This window comes from Tenrec ecaudatus, chromosome 9, assembly GCF_050624435.1.
Source record: "Tenrec ecaudatus isolate mTenEca1 chromosome 9, mTenEca1.hap1, whole genome shotgun sequence".
Lineage (NCBI taxonomy): Eukaryota > Metazoa > Chordata > Mammalia > Afrosoricida > Tenrecidae > Tenrec > Tenrec ecaudatus.
This window is the reverse complement of record NC_134538.1, coordinates 42,413,988-42,427,834: the sequence shown is the minus strand read 5'-3', so window position 1 is coordinate 42,427,834 and position 13,847 is coordinate 42,413,988. Positions and strand designations below refer to the sequence as shown.

At 43.8% G+C, this 13,847-nt stretch overlaps 1 pseudogene; it reads left to right on the top strand.

Annotated features, from left to right (window-relative positions):
* Positions 1–379: 379 nt before the first annotated feature.
* Positions 380–4,912, top strand: LOC142457267 (tubulin delta chain pseudogene; annotated as a pseudogene).
* Positions 4,913–13,847: the final 8,935 nt, after the last annotated feature.

The window sequence follows — 13,847 nt, the reverse complement described above, 5'->3', positions numbered from 1 at the left end:
TACATTTTCCTCACACCGCTGAGATCAGGTTTTCTCCATCACAGACTAACAGGCAGATAAATTCAAAATAATTACTCTACAGTGGCCTCAGAAGAAACCAGGGAGATTGACTTCAGTCCCTCTCTATTTATAATGGCAAGGATCACTCACATGCAACTTATTCTTCAGGCACTAGGGTACAAATCCACCTGCAGTGTCTCTGGGTTCTCCATCACCAGTAGTCACTGCTGGCCCTGCATCTGCCACTTTCGGGAAGGGACTTCAGTGGGTGGGACTCATATGCTATGATGGTAATACAAATTATAACCTGCCCTTCAAAAACCAACTCTCCATCACTACAGACACATCAAATACTCAGTTATTCCTGAAGCTGAGCTCCATGACTGCTGAGGACATGGTCATGTGTTACTGTGCAAGGTACATAGTGAGAGGAAGTCTGAGAGCCAGACACCAACCCACCCTGCAGGGAGGATGGCTGGGCAGCAAGGGGTGCACAGGACCACCCAGGATTTAGATACTGAAGCAGGTGCAGATGGCTTCAGAGCAGGTTTCATTTTGTGGTTTCTGATTCATATATATCTCACAGCTTCCCTAAGGTAGTTCTATTTTCTTAATTCTGTTTACTCCTGATATCTGGGAATTCAAAAGTTGTATTATAATAGGAAAAACTTTTCTGTCTTACAGCAGTCAAAGGAATGCAACCGGAAATGCTGGTGTGTTGTTGTTGTTGTTGTTTTTCTCCTGCAGGGGTGCAGCCAATTTACCCTCTCCAAGTCAAAGGAAGAAAGGAAAGTTTTGATTTCAAATGTATCCCAGTGAGGAAACCACAGCAGTCCAAAATAGAATGTCTTTGTGGTATTATGCTTGAAATCAGAATACAGAGAGAATATAAGAGGGTATGCAAAAACAAAACAAAAAATTATTTTCAAACTCTGTATTTAAATTTTTTAACAAAACAAGCTTACACTTAATACATTTGTCAAATCTGCAATTCCATTCTTGGAAACATTTTTCAAACTCAACTGTTTAGATGGCTAACAGCACCTCCCTCGTTTTTCTCTTCACGTCTACGTTCATCAAGTCACTGGCTTTTCATGTTCGTCTTCATTCATGGAAACAAAAAGAAGTCACACAGAGCAAGGTCAGGTGATTAAGGTCCGTGGGGCAAGAGAGGCATGCTGGCTTTTTCCACAAACTGGTGCACTGAGATAGCTACCTGAGCAGGTGCATTGTCATGGTTGCAAAACCAGCCCCCGTCTGTCACAAATCAGGACTTTTTTTGTTGCACTGTTACACAATCTTTTCCCCCATAGAAAGCTTAATTAACAGTCTGACCTGGTGGAATGAACTCCAAATGCACCAGGAGTCTACATTTTTGTCCGTTGGGGAAGGTGACAGGCCTTCCAAACAAGGTTTGTTATCAATGGACATTTCATCTTTTTTGAAATGAGAAAACCACTTGTACACTTCACACACACACCCATAGCGCTGTCCTTGTAAGCTGTGTTCAACATCACAACAGTTTCTGTGGCATTTTTCCTCAGCGGGGGGGGGGGGGGAGGGGATTTCAGAGCTGCATGCTGTTCTCTTAAATTGGCCATCACAAAAAAATGAAGTTCAAGTGAAACTGCTTTTAGAGAAAAAATTCACTGTGACCAGTGAGAACCTTCCCAGGTGAGGCCAGTGCCTGTACTAATTCAGAAGGAGTTGCTCACAGGAGCCAGAGGGAGGGGGTTGGGAGACGAGGGGGTTAATGGGATGTGTACTGTTGGTTTTTTCTTGGGGATACCCCTCATACATACTTTTGGCTTTGGAATTTACACTTTGAGGAGTCGCATGTAGATACTTTATATTGCCTGGGGTTTCAGGTCATCCACGTGAAACAACTGTTGCCCAGGAGAAAACATACAGAGCAAGAGGGTCCTGTGAGCCCTGGGCCAGTCTTGGGAAGTCTTCATTGACTAACTAGGTAGCAGGGTCTACATTTTAATCACTCATAGTCTGGTAACTAAGAGAAAACTCCCAGTATTATGGACCCTTTTACTTGGCCATCCACGTGCAACCTGCCTACTTCTGAGCAATGTAGCAAGTTACAAAAGTTTCATAGAGACCCTAAGGAAGCGCCCTTAGGCTAACTGTATTTTATAAAGGAGGATTTTTGTTACAACGGGAATAAAAGGAAAGGTGTCTGTGAGAGGTTTTGAGAAGGTGAGGGGTTACGTTATGCTCAGCAGGTACTGAGAAGAAGTTACAGAGGCTGGCATCAAGACCCCTTCACTCAATAAACCTTAAATTCCTGCCTTTTAATAATATGGAATATGGGCAAAGCTCTTTGTCTTCTGTAATTTCTTCCTGCTGGATGCTTGGTGAAGATATGTATACTTTTCTGCAAGAAAAAAAAGGAAAACAATGAAACAAAATATACATACATATTAAAATGAGGCATCCTAGGAGCAGCAGGACCCATGGATCAATTAAGTCTTTTTTAATCCAGAAATTCCAAATGTATTTGATCAGACAATGTGTCCAGGGGTACATATTTTGAGAAAGTTTATTTTACACTTCACATTTTAAAATTTCACATGGTGGAATTAGATCAATGTGTTTCATTTTAGGCTGATTCCTCCCCACCCCCCACCCCCCGCCCCTTCTCTTCTATCTCAATAGAAGGAAATGTTTTCCAACATGGACCAGGCAGGGATTCTTTTTTCAGGATTTGTCACTTTCTCCCAGCCAGCTTGTTCTTGCACCCAGTCTCAGTAACTGCTATCTGGTCAACTCTGACTCGCCGCGACCCTGTAAGACAAGACTCTTTACGGGCATAGAAGGCTTCCTCTGTCTCCCTCGCAGTGACTGGCGATTTCAAACCTTTCTTCCTTTCTTTTTAAAAATCATTTTATTAGGGGTTCATACAACTCTTATCATAATCCATCTATATATCAGTTGTGTCAAGCACATCTGTACGTTCATTACCCTCATCATTCTCAAAACATTTGCTAAGCCCCTGGCATCAGCTCATTTTCCCCTCCCTGCCCATCCCCCCTCCCCCATGAACCCTTGATAATTTATAAATTATTATTTTGTCATGTCTTACACTGTCTGATGTCTCCCTTCACCCACTTTTCTGTTGTCCGTTCCCCAGGGAGAAGGTTATGTATACATCCGATAACAAGGGATATTCGGTCACCCAATTAGAGTTTTGTTGAAAGGATGTCATGCTGGGTGCTCTACAGGCCAGGAAGGTGTTCATCAAGCTTTACTGTTTCCTGTTCGTTTATAGGAATTAACATGCAGGTACACCCCTGTCCATCGTGTTCCTGTTCTTAGATGCTGTCCAGATGATTCTGACCCCTAGTGGCCCCTTGGGACAGAGTTGCCCCCTAGGGTTTTCTTGGCTCAAATCTTTATGGAAGCTGATTGCCGCTGGGTGGGCTCCAGCCAGCCCCCTTTTGGTTGGTAGCCAAACGCTTCACTACAGAGCCCCTCTTCTGGTAGAGAATTAAATTGTCATAGCGATTAGATCAGGGCCCCTCAGACAATTGGCACCTCCAGCTCCCTCTGCCTGCCTCTGATGGCTACCGACGGCGGTGGTTCATCCTATATCAGATCCCCTGGTCCAGCAAGAGCCCTGATGGCTGGTCCCCTTCCCCTCCCCCACTTCACCTGTTCCCGAGATGACAGCTGGCCTGGGATATTCCCTAGTGCTGCGATGTCCACACCCCCAAAGCCCCCAGGGAATTCTTGTGCTGTCACCTTGGTGCTTGCTACTCAGTGTGTCCACCCGGGAGTCCGTGAGGGTGCAGACCAAGTTCAGCTCTCCACTTACACAAGTCTCCCAGGTGACCTGCCCGGTCACCTGCTGTGAGATTGTCCTACCCCAGCTGGCCGAGGCATCAGTTCTTGAGCCACACCTGGTGGCCAGGGACAGTCTGGAGGCGAGGTGAGCCGCTGCTGCCGCTGTGTGGAGAGGCGCCTGGCCAGCAAATGTTTGTGGTGGCTAAGCCAGGATCAGAGAGGGACTCCTCTTTGCGCTGGTTGGCTTTGAACTTGCTGCTCTGTAAACTGTGCCTCATCTGACTGTGTGGGTGTTCTGACCCTGCCAACGACTTCCTTGGTTGATTGGGTCCCTCAGAGGGCTGTCCCTCCTGTGAGTCCCCACCCCCACTCAGCCTGAGTGCAAGCACCCTGGGGGCTGAGGGGGGGGGAGGGTCGGGTGCCCTTGCCCGCCTTGTCTGTGTGTCCCCGTCCATCAGTGACTGTGCCAAGGCGGTAATAAACATCTGTCAGCCGGAAAAAAAATTGGGAGACTTAATGGAGAATCTTGTTCCCCACCCTGAATTCAAGATGCTGGGTGTGCGGACCATTCCTCAGATGTCTGAGAACCCACTGGCATACAGCACATTTACTTGGGCAGGCCTCCTCAAGCATTTGAGACAGATGCTCATTTCTAATGCAAACGTGGAAGAAGGTATCAACTGGCAAGTACGGCCACCTGTATCAGGACTGCCTCCTCTTGGCAAAACACCTTTCACCAGGGAGCTTCATTTGAACACTTCTATTGCTAACTTGGTCATCCTTCGTGGCAAAGATGTGCAAAGTGCAGATCTGGGGGGATTGAAAGATCCAGCCCTCTATACTTCCTGGTTAGCACCTGTTGATGCTTTTAATGTATGGAAAACTCAACGAGCCTTCAACAAGTATGAGAAGTCTGCCACATTGGTCAGCAACAGCCAGTTCGTAGTCAAGCCACTTGATCTGATTGTCGGCAAAGCGTGGAATGTGTTTGCTTCAAAAGCCTACATCCATCAATACACAAAATTTGGAATTGAAGAAGAGGACTTCTTGGACACTTTCTCTTTGTTAGAGCAGGTCATTTCCAGTCACTGTAACCTCTGATCTTGAACAAGAGTGTTTTGGGACTAAAATAATTATTGTTAATATCATTTCTGTAAGGGTTTCAACGTCTTATTTGTTAAAGTAACAGTGGAATGCTGGTTTCGTTGTGCACACTAGACCCAAAGGAAAGGAGGGACATCTTTATATTACAAAATAATGTTTTCAATGAAAACATCTTCTACTTACTTTTCATTTTTAGGGGAAAAATTGGTTCTTTTACAAAGAATATTAGAAACCCTTGCTGAGCTGTTGAGACTCGTGTCTGGAGTAGCCAAGGAAAAAGAATATTCCACTTGCCCTCATATTCCTAAATCTTCCGTCTTTTCTGAAAAAGAAAATTCATTCAATATAAAGTAAACCTCTGCTGCAAAATGTTAAGCTAAGAAATTCCAGTTGCGTACGTAAATACAAATGTATTTATCTTTGAAGTGCACGCTTTGAGCCAGCAGAGGGAGCTGTTGTCAAAAGCTACAACGAACATTTAAAAGTAAAAAGTCATAAAAATAAGTTTTGTTTTTTTTAAAGTAAGATTTTTTTCCCACTTAAGCAACTATTTAAGAAATGAATGTCAGGATTTTTATAATAAATATACATCATGTATTTCTTAGGGCTGTCCTCTCTGGTGGAAACTGAATTGGGTATCAGGAGGGCTACGTAGATTCCTCTTTTCTTCTCCATCTCACTCGATGCCTTGTTGTGCCTTTTTAACAGCGAAAGAAGCAGGGTCCAAAGTACATAATTATACATATTAAACTAAGAAGTCCCAGAAGTGGTAGGAGCCATGGGGCTCAAGATTTCAAAATAGTTTTTAATGTTCTTTTCTTTTAAAGAAACCAAGGCAAATAAAATCCACTTTCCTCAAACCTTCTACAATGTACTGTATACCTTCAAGTTTAGCCTACTGTCCATCCTCTGGTACACCCAGACATCCTAAGACAAGCTCCTCTTTTTGTGTTTTTGTTTTTGTAATCATTTTTATTGAGGGCTCATACAACTCTTATCGGAATCCATCCATCCATTGTGTCAAGCACATTTGTACATTTGTTGCCATCATCATTCTCAAAACATTTCCTTTCTACTTGTGCCCTTGGTATCAGCTCATTTCCCCTCCCTCCCCCACCATCCCTCCTTCAGGAAACCTTGATAATTTAGAAATTACTTTTTTCATGTTTTACACTGTCCAATATCTCCCTTCAGCCACTTTTCTGTAGCCTGTCCCCCCAAAGCTACTTTCTTTAACCTTCTTACATCCTCATTGTTTGCAGGTATTGCAAACCCTGACAAATACAGTTCACCTTTCCTCAATCCTTCTCCAACTTACTGCATACTCTCAAGCTGCGCTTTGCCCTCTTTCATCTTCTGGCACAGACGTAAAATTCACGTTCTTCTTCCTTCTTCAGCTTACCGAATCTTTTCCCCTAGCTGGCATTGGAACTTCACTTCTTGGCATCTATGATTTTTGCAGTTAACATAACTTTTAAACCTGCCCAATTGCGTATTGGGCAGAATAGTGGAGAACAGAGTGTAAGGGTTGGGAACAATGGGATGAATCGGCAAGACAGCAAAGTTGATGATGCTTTAAGATCTTGAACTAGTCTGTAGTTGCTACTGGTTTAATGACTGGCAGAATTGGTAAGTTGTAGGGAGAGTGAGTGGGCCTTAATAGGCCTTCCTTCAGGGGTTTTGACATTATAGGTTTCAGGCTTTTAAGTGTCAAAAGTGATAGGGGACTGAGGCACATTAGGAAATGTCAAGGTGTCATTTAACCTGATGTAAACAGGTTAGTGACGCAAAGTAACAGCATTTAAATGATATACCTCACCCGTGGGTTAACCAGAGCAGGTAGTAAAGGAGGGAATTGACAGGGAGGTACCAGGACACTAGAGCTATTTTGGGAGGAAGTGAAGGCAGGTAGCATTGTAAGAGAAGTAATAGGTTGGGAGGCTGTGAGGCTTCTGTCAATTGTATAGATATTCCTGTTTTGAATTGAGTATGGGGATGGGCAATATGGAATGGGTAGAAGCTTGTGTGAGAACTGCACATTATACCAGTGATATGAAAGTGTTCGTGTAATGAGTGACTCTGATACTACACTTGTGACTGCTGGAATAGTGGCTGGTGCTAAAGAAGTGTGTCCTACGTGTGTAAGTAATGTAGACTATGCAGAGAGGAAAGAAATGGGCTTACCAGAGATGACAGTAGTTACCCTGGGCATGAGGTGGGTGGTCTCCGTGGGCCTCAGACCCTGGACCCAGTTCTTGATTGCTGAGCCTACGAGCCCTGATGGTGAGGCATTTTTGAGGAGGTTGCTCCAGAGACATTATGGAAGAGGTGATCCTTCCCACTTTCTGGCAGAAAAGGCAATCAGCATCCTAGAGTCCCCTTTTGATTGTATTCTAGGACAGGTTCTGGCGGAAATCAGGGTCCAAGTGGCTTACCCACTTGTGGTTGAGTGTTAACTGGTTCAGATATACCCATTGTGCTTTGAAGGGTAAAGGCCAGCAAATGTATAAGCTCTTTCCTCACCTTGGGAGATGTGAGATAAGATGTGGATGAGGTAATGTAGTGCCACCTAGTGTTGAAAGAGTAAACCTGGTGAATTTATGAAAAGTCTTTGAGAGGCTATGACAGTGGTTCTTAACCTGTGGGTCACGACCCCTTTGGGGATCAAACGACCCTTTCAAAGGGGCTGCCTGATTCATAACAGTAGAAAAATTACAGTGATGAAGTAGCAATGAAAATAATTTTATGCAAAAAAAAAATAATTTTATGCTTGGGGGGGTCACCACAACATGAGGAACTGTATTAAAGGGTTACGGCATTAAAAAGGTTGAGAACCACTGCTATATAAAAACTGTGCTGAATTTTCTCATGGGTTCTAGATATGAATTTCTATTGCTTCTCTGTAATGCCATATATTAGTTACATAATCTGTTGTCCATTTGAGAGGATTAAGAGCCAGGGGGTGGGGTGTAGCCTGTCAATCAGGTCACAGCTTAATGACCTTATTTGGAGGTGCTAAGGAGATAAATAGCTCACTGGAGGCAGGACATAGTATGACTCCCTGAAAGACATTCCACCTGAGAAGACATATGGAGCTAAACTAATGCCCTGAGCTTGAAGAGCCATGTAGAGACCCCTGCCAGTGCTGAGATGCTTACACACCACTGGATCCATAAGACTTTGCACCCACACTGGCCTGTGATATTTCTGCATTTGGCATCATTGCATGTGTTGTGTGAGTCTGAAGAGGAATTTATACACTGGAATCAGATATATGGCTAATATCAGACTTATGGATTTGATCTGGACTAGACTGGGACATTTTCTCAATATTCAATTACTCTTGCATGTAAAGCTCTTTCTTATTCACATATGAGTCTCCCTGGATTTGTTTTTCTAGTCTACCCAGACAAACCATGCTGCTACCCAGACACTCTTCCTGTCTTTTTTGTTTAATCATTTTACTGGGGGCTCATACAATTCTTTTTTTTTAAACAATTTATTGGGGCTCATACAATTCTTATCACAGTTCATACATATACATACATCAATTGTATAAAGCACATCTGTACAGTTTTTGCCCTAATCATTTTTTTCTCCTCTTTTTTTTTTACATTTTATTAGGGACTCATACAACTCTTATCACAATCCATACATATACATACATCAATTGTATAAAGCACATCCATACATTCCCTGCCCCAATCATTCTCAAAGCATTTGCTCTCCACTTAAGCCCCTTGCATCAGGTCCTCTTTTTTTTTCCCCTTCCCTCCCCTTTCCCCCCTCCCTCATGTGCCCTTGGTAATTTATACATCGTTATTGTGTCATATCTTGCCCTATCCGGAGTCTCCCTTCCCCCCTTCTCTGCTGTCCCTCTCCCAGGGAAGAGGTCACATGTGGATCCTTGTAATCAGTTCCCCCCTTCCAACCCACTCACCCTCCACTCTCCCAGCATCGTCCCTCACACCCTTGGTCCTGAAGGTATCATCCACCCTGGATTCCCTGTACCTCCAGCCCTCATATGTACCAGTGTACAGCCTCTGTCCTATCCAGCCCTGCAAGCTAGAATTCGGATCATGGTAGTTGGGGGGAGGAAGCATCCAGGATCTGGGGGAAAGCTGTGTTCTTCATCGGTACTACCTCGCACCCTAATTAACCCATCTCCTCTCCTAAACCCCTCTATGAGGGGATCTCCATTGGCCGACACTTGGGCCTTGGGTCTCCACTCTGCACTTCCCCCTTCATTTAATATGGTGTATATATATACATATACATATACACATATATACACACACTTATATCGTTGTTGTTTTTTTTGCATGATGCCTTATACCTGGTCCCTTGGCACCTCGTGATAGCACTGGCCGGTGTGCTTCTTCCATGTGGGCTTTTTTGCTTCTGAGCTAGATGGCCGCTTGTTCACCTTCAAGCCTTTAAGACCCCAGACACTATCTCTTTTGATAGCTGGGCACCATCAGCTTTCTTCACCACATTTGCTTATGCACCCATTTGTCTTCAGCGATCCTATCATGGAGGTGTGCAGTCAATGATATGATTTTTTGTTCTTTGATGCCTGGTAACTGATCCCTTCAGGACCACTCGATCACACAGGCTGGTGTGTTCTTCCATGTGGACTTTGTTGCTTCTGAGCTAGATGGCCGCTTGTTTATCTTCAAGCCTTTAAGACCCCAGTCACTATCTCTTTTGATAGCCGGGCACCATCAGCTTTCTTCACCACATTTACTTGTTCACCCACTTTGCTAGCTTCCAAAAAGAAAAAACCAATAGCCCACTTGAAAGGTGGGCAAAGTACTTGAACAGAAGTTTCACAGGCGCAGAAATCCGAATGGCCAACAAACATATGAGAAAATGTTCCCGATCTTTAGCCATAAGAGAAATGCAAATTAAAACAACAATGAGGTACCACCTGACACCCTCAAAGGTAGCCCAATTCAAAAAATCAGAAAGCAACAAGTGTTGGAGGGGCTGAGGGGAGACAGGAACTCTCATCCACTGCTGGTGGGACTGTAAGTACGTACAGCCACTATGGAAATCAATCTAGCGATACCTAAAACAGATGGAAATAGAGTTACCATATGACCCAGCAATCCCCCTACTGGGCATATACCCAGAAGAGGCAAGAAACAAACCAAGACCAGACATCTGTGCTCCAGTGTTCATTGCGGCACAGTTCAGAATTGCAAGGAGTTGGAAGCAACCCAAATTTCCATCAACTGACGATTGGATTAAAAAACTGTGGTATATACATACAATGGAGTACTAGGCATCACTAAAAAGCAGTGATGAACGTATGAGGCACATAGCGGCATGGGAAGAACTAGAGGAAATCATGCTAAGCGAGGTAAGTCAGGCACAAAAGGACAAGTACAACATGAGCCCGCTGAGGTAAGAATTAAAACATTTTTAAAAAAGCAAAAGTGGCATAGGGAAAAAAACTACTGTATACAAACATTTTTTTCCCGCCATATATACAAACATTTTAGGGGTGAAGACTGTGTAGTATGGAAGAGACCAGACCAAAACCAGGGATGTACATGGTAGACAATGGTGGAGGAAGCGGGGAAAGGAAAACAAAAGGATGAATACAAGGAAGAAAAGGGTAGTGGGGTCATGGGACATTAATCCACCCAAGGGGAGGGTATTGTTTATATCTCATACAATTCTTATCACAGTCCATACATACATCCATTGTCAAGAACATATGTACATTGGTTGCCATCATCATTCTCAAAACATTTGCCTTCTACTTGAGCCTTAATATCTGCTGCTCATTTTCCCCCTCCCTCCCCACTTCTCCCCTACCTCGTGCACCCTTCATCATTCATATATTACTATTTTGTCATATATTACACTGTCTGACATCTCCCCCTGCCCTCTTCTCTGCTGTCCCTCCCCCAGGGAGGAGGCTATATGTAGATTCCTGTAATCAGTTCCCCCTTTCTACCCCACAGTCTCTCCACCCTCCAGGCATCACTACTCTCATCACTGTTTCTGGAGGAGTCATCTGTCCTGGATTCCCTGTGTTTCCAGTTGCTCTCTGTACCAATGTACACCTTCTGTTCTAGCCAGTTTTGCAAGGTAGAATTGGGATCATGATAGTGGGGAGGAGGAAGTATTTAAGAACTAGAGGAAATTTATATGTTTCATCATTGCTACCCTGCACCCTGCCTGGTTCATCTCCTCCCCCCAACCCCTCAGCAAGGGGTGTCCAGTTGGCTACCATTGGGCTTTGGGTCTCCACTCTGCACTCACCCACATTTTCAATGAATGATGTTTTGTTCCTTGATGCTTGATACCTCATCCCTTCGACAGCTCATGGTCACACAGGCTGGTGTGTTCTTCCATGTGGGCTTTGTTGCTTCTGAGCTATATGGCCGCTTGTTTATCTTCGAGCCTTTAAGACACCAGACACTATCTCTTTTGATAGCCTGGCACCATCAGCTTTCTTCACCACATTTGCTTATGCACACATTTGGCTTCATTGATCATATCAGGGAGCTGGGCACCCACTGATATGGTTTTTAGCTCTTTGATATCTGATAACTGGTCCCTTCTGCACCTTGGGGTCAGACAGGCTGGTTTGCTTCTTCCATGTAGGCTTTGATGGTTCTCAGCTAGGTGGCCGCTTGTTTATCTTCAAGCTTTAGGAGCCAGAGTAGTTATATGAATAATATGAATATCTTTCCAGGTAAGATTATAAGACTGAGTGATATTTTAAACTTTCTGGCATAAATGTCTACGTCAGAGGCAAAAGTTTCCAGACATCTTCCTAGAAAAAAATAAACCATAAATTTGAGAAAAGAATATGCATTTTTACCAGCCCTTCTGCTCCCATGACTTCTCGGAGAGGAAGGAAGGAGGCAGGGTTTGAGGATGGACTCTGGATTCAAAGAAGCTGCTTCTGTGCAGGGAAGAGTTGAACAAAAACTGGTGAGAGGAAGGAATGATGCCAGCAGCAGGGGAGAGATGTCAGATTGCTCAGAAGATGGTGCTGATGGGAGGGCACTCTGACACAGAAGGAGTGAAGGGAGAAACTTGTGGTGTGGGGAGGGAGAAATGACTGCAGAAGTTGTATAGATAACAGGGTAGGGGGTATGGGATTACAGAATGTCAGAAGGTGGTGGAGGAGATGGAGGTGGAGGAGATGGGATTACAGAATGTCAGAAGGTGGTGGAGGAGAAGGTGGTGGAGGTGGGAGTGGGAGGGGTTTAGAACAAAGGAAGAAGACGTTCTTGAGGAGGGGGTGAAACAGCACTAAAGGAAGAGGCTGACTGAGGCTTAACGTGATCTGAAAAACTAGAAGGGCAATTTTACCCTGGGCTTGCAGGAATTGAGGAGGAAGGCAATCCTGATAGAGATGGGGATGAGAGCAGAGACTATAGAATGCTTGCAAGTATGGTTGTTGAAAAAAAAATTTGATTTGCAGTAATCATTAGAATTTTTAAGTCAGGAGTGCCATCTAGTGGACATTTCAAATTGTGAGGATTAATTTGTAGTCGCTAGATTTTCTATAATCAGTTGGATACCCAGCAGTTCCAGGTTGCATTCACAGTACATCCTATAATCAAAGGCTGAATGAGTGAAAAATTGAGCTCGTGAGAGGAGCCACTGGCTGAGAAGGACATCTGACTGCAGATGACCCTGGAGTGGGGAGCTTTGGATTTTACACTCACAGATCCTTTCGAATTGGAATGTCTCTAACCGCAGACATACAAGACTGCTGTGATGGGTCCGGGAAGAGGCCACCAGAGAATCAGTATTAGAGAGGCTAATGTCTCAACAGTCCTGGCCACAAATACCTCTCTAGAGTTTCAGCACCATTATGTTGGAACGGGAATAAAGGAAAAGCAGAGCCAGATAATAGATTTTAATTAACAGGTTTTAGTAGAGTTAACGAACTGCCAGGGTGTTTAGATTGGAATGAGAGTAAAGAGGGCAGGTTAAAGGAAGTTTGGAAGACAGTAGAGAGAGAATATCTGACAGGAAGAAGGGAGAGCTAGAGAGAGGAAGAGACTGAGGGACTTGCGGCCACAGGAGAAGGTGCAGAAAGTCAGAGAGAGAGAGAACAAAGGAATCCCATGTTAATAATCTTTGGGGCCAGAAATAAATCATTATGTCTAAAAGGAGTCTACTATTCCCCACATTGCCTGTGGCACCAGGGGAATGGTGAAGAGAGGGGGCAAGGTCTCTGTGAGACTATTTTGAGAAGACGAGGTGTCACAGTATGGAGCTACCTCATGGGGGTGGAGAAAGGGTTAGAGACGCTGGCTATGGCTGAGAGCTGCCCCTTCGCTCAGATGGACCTTATAATTTTCTAAAAGCATTCAGTAAAATAACTTGAGGGATTAAAATCAATGAGTAATTTAATCAATGAATTTTTTCAGATGATAAATTTTATTTGGGTCAGTAATGGAAAGGATGAGAGTGTTACCGGATATGTATAGTATATTGTAAGCCTGTCTGATTATGCAGAATCTAAACCATAATGAAACTAAACCAAGAAAATAATCATGAAATAATTATGAAAAGTAATTTGATAATTTCCAAGCTGTATAACAAGGAGTATCTTAAAAGGAAAACACATAAATTCTTTGTAAGACCTCCAAAGTGAAAAATGCTACCATGTAATTTACAAAATTTCCAGTGATATATGCACTCAACCTCACTGCAGATCTATAAAATCTAAGTATCCCATTGTGTTGGACAGCAGAAGGAAACACTGCTTAATCCTACACTGTCCTTTAAACCAAAGGAGGAGGAGAGGGAAGAGGAGAAGAGAGAAGACTGTCATGGAGATAAAGTGACACATGGCTGGGAAAATTGGGCTCCAATATCAACACTGTGAGGAGGGTACAGGGCCAGGCAGTATTTCCTTCTACTGCATGCAGGCTCTCAAGGAGTCAGGACTGACTCCAAGGCACCTA